Source organism: Pelecanus crispus, chromosome 12 (assembly GCF_030463565.1).
Source record: "Pelecanus crispus isolate bPelCri1 chromosome 12, bPelCri1.pri, whole genome shotgun sequence".
Lineage (NCBI taxonomy): Eukaryota > Metazoa > Chordata > Aves > Pelecaniformes > Pelecanidae > Pelecanus > Pelecanus crispus.
In genome coordinates this window covers 2,255,295-2,261,844 of record NC_134654.1, presented here as the reverse complement: position 1 = coordinate 2,261,844, position 6,550 = coordinate 2,255,295, and positions in this window count along the sequence as shown.

Below are 6,550 nucleotides of genomic sequence, written 5' to 3'. Positions count from 1 at the left end.
TTTTAACTTAATTGTGATAAAGGATGGGAAAGGACATTGCAGGGAAGCTCCTCAACAGTTGTTACTTTTATGTGATATTAGCACATATCACAGCATGAGCGCACTGTACAAACCAATAAGCTTCATCTGCTCGCTACTTGATTTGTGGTTGTGAAGTTATATATAATCCCTCAGTTTAGGTCTTCGTTGGAAAGGCTGGATGTCACAACCAGAGCAGCCTTTCGGAACATAAACGAAAAGACGCTCAGTACCCCGACGTTCTCTCCCGAAAGATAACAAGTGAAGAGCACACAGACTGCCCAGAGCACGCACTTACGCCCTTCCTGCCCTGTTCGTGGGGCCTTATTCTCTGGCCTTACCGCGCTGGCAGCGACATACCCAGTGACCTACAAAGCAATGACGAGGTGCAGCGAGTTACTACACACCCCTGCCATGCCCCGTCACATCAGGCGATGCCGTTGTATGACTTTGGTACAAAACATTGGGATTTGAAAATACAGTTGGATGGTGAAGACAGTTCTTTGCAGATGCAGCTTGGCGTGGTTTACGAGGCAGCGCAGTCTTTATCAAACAGCTTCCATTGCTAACGTATAATGCTGAAATAATGTCCCGTGAGTAACCTGACAGCCAAAGCAGGTGGGATGAGGTGCTCTCAAGTTTGGGATCTGATGTGGAAAAGCCTAACTGAGCTACAACTATCCTGATACCTATTTAAGGTGTTTAGGTTTTGGGGTTTTTTTTCCCAAGAGTAATTATCCTGTGTACCTGAGGTGCCATTGAATGTGAAGTATTTTGGTTTGTAATAAAATCAAAATGACTTGAAACAATCTTACATCCTTGTTCCTGGACTCTGAGTGAGACTGTAAAGGTCACACAACTGCCTGTATCTGTAGCCATCAGCTCCTCGCTGTGAGAGAGAGGAGATAAATGCACAACAGTGGCTGTATGGACGTGACCGCTAACCTACCCAGAAAATACTGCAATTCAGAGAAAAGCGGCAGTAGTAAACTACACGTTGAAGATTAAAGTTGGTAGAAATTGAGAGTATATAGACTGGGAATGCCCAGGGAAGGGACAAAGCAAGCTGGAAATCCTTGGGAATGTTTTTCCCGGTTGTCTTTTAACATTAACCAGCCAAACGACCTTTCCTCTTGCCCAGTCTCCTATGCCGTGACTTGTACAAAAAAGCAGTAGGCGAGCCAAATACACCGGTACCTGCTGTCGCCACCCCCAGATCCGCGACATCCCCACCCAGCAAGCTTCAGTGACGTTTCTTTGCCCCAAAGGGACCCAAACAAGACCGCGAGCGTGACCTGCTTTGACCAAACGCAGAACTACCCAAATCCGAGCTGTTGCCGAGCTCTGTGCTTTGGGCAGCGCTCAATAATTTGAGCATCTGGAAAATGTCAGGGGGAAAAGATCTCTGGAAAGGCGAAAACCGCAATCCTTTAACGGGTCGGGAGGGGAACCAGAAAAGAGACTTTTCTTTTCCAAGGCAAGTAGGAGAGCGCAAGGCAGTGGGGAAGCAAGGCCGGGATGTCTCCCTCGTGTCGCATCGAAGTACAAAACCAACAGGATTTTCCCCTTTCGCAGCATCTCCCAAGCAGGGAAGGCAAGAGACTTCCAGCGCGCCGATGCAAGGGTCGGCGCCTCTTTGCTGCTCCCGTTACCTTTAATTGCCAGGCTGCAACACAGCGCGCTGCTGTGCGAGAGCAAGCCAGAAAAGTCACATCGGGAAAAGGCTGTGGGGTTAAAAAGCTCCATCTGTGCCCGTGCCAGGCTCAGGGGCGAGGTGGGAACCAGGGGACACACGCGGGGGCTGGCTGGTGCTGGTGCCGTGGCCGTGCACACCCCACCGCGGCACGACCGTCCCGCTGCCGCTTACACCCGCGGTCTGAGGACGGGCAAGCGATCGGTCACCAGAGACACACCGACAGCAGGGGTTTGGGTACAAATCAACCCCTCGTAGCACCGGCTGGGGCCAGACCGGCTGACGGCGGGGAGGTGGGACAGGGACCTCTTCACCCCAGAACTTTCATACCACTTCCAATAAAATGGTGGTGGGCACGGTGGTGTTGGGTTGATGGTTGGACTGATGATCTTAGAGGTCCTTTCCAATCTTAATGGTTCCCAGTTTTTATTTTCATTATAAATGATCCAGCCACCAAGCCAGGAGGCGTGGGGTTGCTCCTCTCCCCTTAACTGGTTTAGTGGTGGGCTTGGTAGTGTTAGGTTACTGGTTGGACTGGATGATCTTAAAGGTCTTTTCCAACCTAAACGATTCGATGACTCTATGATTCTAAAATCAAACCCAACGAACAGCAAACGAAGCCCACCCAAACGGTGCCAGCTGAGGCTGAGCTCGTCCGCTCAGAAGCGAGCTCAGCTGCACTGGTTTCTAAGCAGGGCAGGGTTTCTGCGGGGGGCTCCTGCATGGCACAAGGGCTCAAGCCGACGCCAACAGATCCCTGCGCCTTTGGTGACAATCGCCGCTGGCGCTTCCTCCCCTCTGCGCTCTCTCGAGCGCCATTAAACAGAGAGGAAGGACCAGCCAGCGCTCGGGCGCAGGGCAGCCCCTCTCCCCATCGCTTTGTCCCCCTCCTCCCCGCTGGCTCCGCGCTGCTCTGGCCCCTCAGAACCATTTTCTGACACACGGGGAAGGTGTTTTTCGGGAGAAAAGCCGCCCCCGAGCCGCTGGCTGCCTCTCTGCCACACCAGTCCCTCCTCCTTTAAATCCTGGCTCCTCTCCGACTTCTCACAAAATGTCTCCGTCGCTGCCTGCCAGACCCGGCTCCAGCCTCCCAAGAGCTAGCTGTCGCCTCCATGTCATTTGGAGAGGCTTTGAAAAGGGGATCTATCTTTATCCGCGCTGGGAAGCGCCATGCGCGGCTCTGGCACCGTGCAAGTAATTAACAATAATGAAAAGTTGGGGTTGCCATGGATATGCCGTTCTATTTACAACGCGCATCTCTCCCCATCACCCAGACCGGCGCGGCGACCGAGGGAAATCAGAACCCCATTCACTGCCTCGGCGCGTGGTTTTATTTTTAACCGGGATGCTGTCGGCAGCCAGGCAGGACGGCAGGGGCAGGACAGCGGCTCCTCCGCCGGCTGCCTGCGCTGGCGCTCGGGAAGCAGCACGTGGGGTTTCCGTGCTGCCCTGCCTCGGCCAGACGCAAGCTCTCTGGACAAGTGCTGCCGGTGAAAAGAAAGACTATAAAAGCGTTTTTCAGATACCTCGAACTAACTGGGCATGACTTTGCTGGAAAAAAAATTTAAAAAAAACCACACAAAAAACATGGTCCCCACACACCGCTTTGGAGAGCTTTGCTGCTAATGGGTCCTCACTTGAGACCCTGCCTTGGGACTGGCGTTAGTTCGGGGGGGGGAAAGGAAAAAAAAAAAAAAAAAGAAAAAAGAGAAATAGAAAACAAAGGAAAAAACATCAGCCTGCGAGTTGGTTTTGGTGGGCTGCTGCGCGGGTCTCGCGCGCACAGCAGTCCGGGAACGCCAGACCTCGTTAGTACGCTGCGGGCTCTCAGCGAAGGATTGCAGTCGCCTTAATTAGAGACTCAGGTGAACATGAAAGATTAAATATGGAACAAAGCCGGGGAACAGGCGGGAAGACGGCCAGTTTGGGTTAATGTGCCGATACAGGTACCTGCAGAATTAATTACGCCAGGACTCGGGCGATGCGGGGAGGCTGTCGCGGCTCCATCCCAGCACGGTCTTAGTCACCGCTAATAGCCGGCGCACGAGGTATGCGCGGTATGAATCTTCTTCGGGGCTGTGTTATTCGCCTGTCATTAAAAGCATCAGCGCTGGGTTTTTTTTGGGTCTCACAGCTGCCGTCACACCAGCAGCAAACGCACTCGGCCCGTCGGTGACTCAGCCCCGGGAGGTGGGGGCTGCCTGGAGCAGATCCCGGGGGCTCGAGCCGCCCCCGGCGCAGCACCGGGCTCCCCACGGCTGCTGCAGCGGAGCAGATAACGCCGGTAACGAAGGCGACAAGAAGCCCTAGTTTTATCGCCTGCTCGAGTTCCCATCAGGTGGGGCTGGTGAAACCTAACCCCCTTCCTTTTGGAGACAAACACCGCCGGGCTGGAACAGCAGCTCTTCAGCTGCGGTTAAAGAAACACCAGAGCCGCGCTCCTGGCCGGTGCGACACGAGAAAGGGAAAAATCCAAACCGCTCGGCGACACGAGAAAGGGAAAACTCCAAACCGCTCGGCGATGCCCCTTAGTGACCTCCTCTGCTCTTCCAACAACTGGTTCAACGACCTTCCGGGAAAAACCAGCATGGATTTATTAGCGTGGAGAAAGCGCGCACAGTGGCACGGGAAAAGCGCACGCGTTTCCATCCCGCTCCCTGCGACTGGAGCCGACGGAGGGTGCCGGGGAGCAAACCCACCAGCAGCCTCGCGCGCGCAATGCCCGCAGCCCCCCGTCCTGCCCAGCTGCTCCCCGTGGAGCCGAACGCGCTTCCGCGGGGGAACCACGAGCCGGACCGCACATCCCGGCCGTGTGCGGGCGCAGCGTGGCAGCGCTGGGTCAGGACCGTGTGGGAACCCGACGGGCAACAACGGAGTAGGAACGAGCACGAGAAACCCAGGTGCAGGGTCGAGCGCAAGCTCGGAGCACGCGGGGTGCCCGGCGTTTTGGGCCTCTGTGGCGCGGGAGCCGTTCGGCAACGCCTGCTCCACCGCAGGCGACCCGCCAGCCCCACGCAAGGATCACCTTTTTGCGCCTGAAAAAGCAACCTGGCCTCCCTTGAGCTTTCCGTACAATCGCTAGCGCCTTATTTCTTTTGCAAAGCCTGTCTGGAAAGTCGATGGTTCACGAAGCAGCACCTGCAGGCACGAGCGCCCCGCAAACCCTTCCCATTAAACGCGACGGGGACACGAGCTCGGCGCACGCCTGCGCAGCGCTGGCAGGGCAGGCTCCGCAGGGGCACGCTGCGGGCTGGGCTTCCAGGAGATGTTTGAGGTCCCTGACCCCGGCTCGGCTGCCCGGGAGGCAGGCAGGGATGCAGGGAGCCGCAGTGGGAGAGGTGCAAGGAGCAGGGAGCGCCTTTGGGGAGGCTGAGCTGCCAGGCCACGTCAGTCCATCAGCCCTCGCTTCCCCGCCCGGCCACAGAGCCTTTCCCCGGGGCGCAGGGAGAGGGGTCGGGGAAGGACGCGGAGCATCGCCCGCCAGCCAGGCCGGAGGCACGCGCGCCGCGGCTCCGGCTCACGCGGCTGCGCAGCCCCGTGACTCGGCGGGCGAGCGCCCGGATGAAGCTCACCCCACCCTCCCGAGACCAAACAGCACCCAGGCACCCCCGTGCCCAGCGTCTCGCCAAGGGAGCTACCGAAACGCAGCCCGTACCACGGGGGCCCTGCGCAACGCACCATCTCTGCTCCCCCGCTGGCCAACGAGGGGCCGCTCAATGCGACGAGGGGAACCCCTCAATGCAACAAACACAGAGCGGAGCTGCTCCCCGTCACCCTGTCGTCACCTACAGCCCGTCAGGCGGGAGAGCAGAGGCAAAACCGGCCTTGGCGGATGGCTCTTGTCTCCGTGCGGCGCAGGCAGCCCGGCCGGGCAGCCAGGAGCAGGCAGGGATGCCTGGGCTGCTGGGGCGAGGCACGGGGATTGCCCCGGAGGTGAGTAAGCCTCTGGCACGTGTGGCTCCCCGCAGCTGGGCGCAACACACCTGGGCTACAGAGACACCTCCCGCTTCACCCACTGGCCCCGTGAATCAGAGCACCCCGTGGATTTGGAAATAGTCACGCACCCTCGCAGCCGATCGCACCCCAGGAGCCCCTAAGCCAAAATGTGCTCCTGCGCAGGGGCACTCGGCCCGCGCGTTGGGATGCGCTACCCCCTCTGCTCCTTGTGTCGCTGGAAACAAAAAACCCCGCCGTGTTTTGACATCCCCCTGCCTCCCCAGAGAGGCCTCCGGTGACCGGCACTCAGCCGCTTAAATTGTACGCGGTGACCTAAAGCTCAGGTTTTGTTTTCCCCCATTAACAAGCCATAGCCTGAGCGCCTGCTCGGGGATCTCTGCTCCGTGCTGTCACCTCGCATTCAATAAGAAGCGGCCGATGGCCCCGCGGCTGGATTTATCCCCAGAAGATCACTCGCTGCCTCCCCCGGGTCCCTGCTGCCGTCAGGGAGGCGAGGAGGGGAAGGCAGCACACCAAAACCGTGCCGCAGCTCTCCCGAACGCCGTAAAGGTGCCGTTCGGCCGGGACGCCAGCGCTGCCGGGACTGTCGGTGCCCGTCGCTCCGCGGTTTGACCGCCCTGGGATGCAGTTGTTGCTACCAAAAACCAGGAGGTCCCACGTCCCTGGGCTTTTTGCATCACGCGGGGACCTTCTTTTGCATCACGCCCGTGCAGGCGGCCAAAGGCGGGGAAGAGTAAACTCTGGCGTAGCCATGGAAACTGGAGAGGATGGATGGATGGAGCCGGATCCCTGCACACGCGTGCCACGGCCGTGCGGAAAGCAGCCATCTGCTCCCCACTCAGCCAGCCTGCGTGACCCTGCGGCTGCTGATCACAGAGCCCG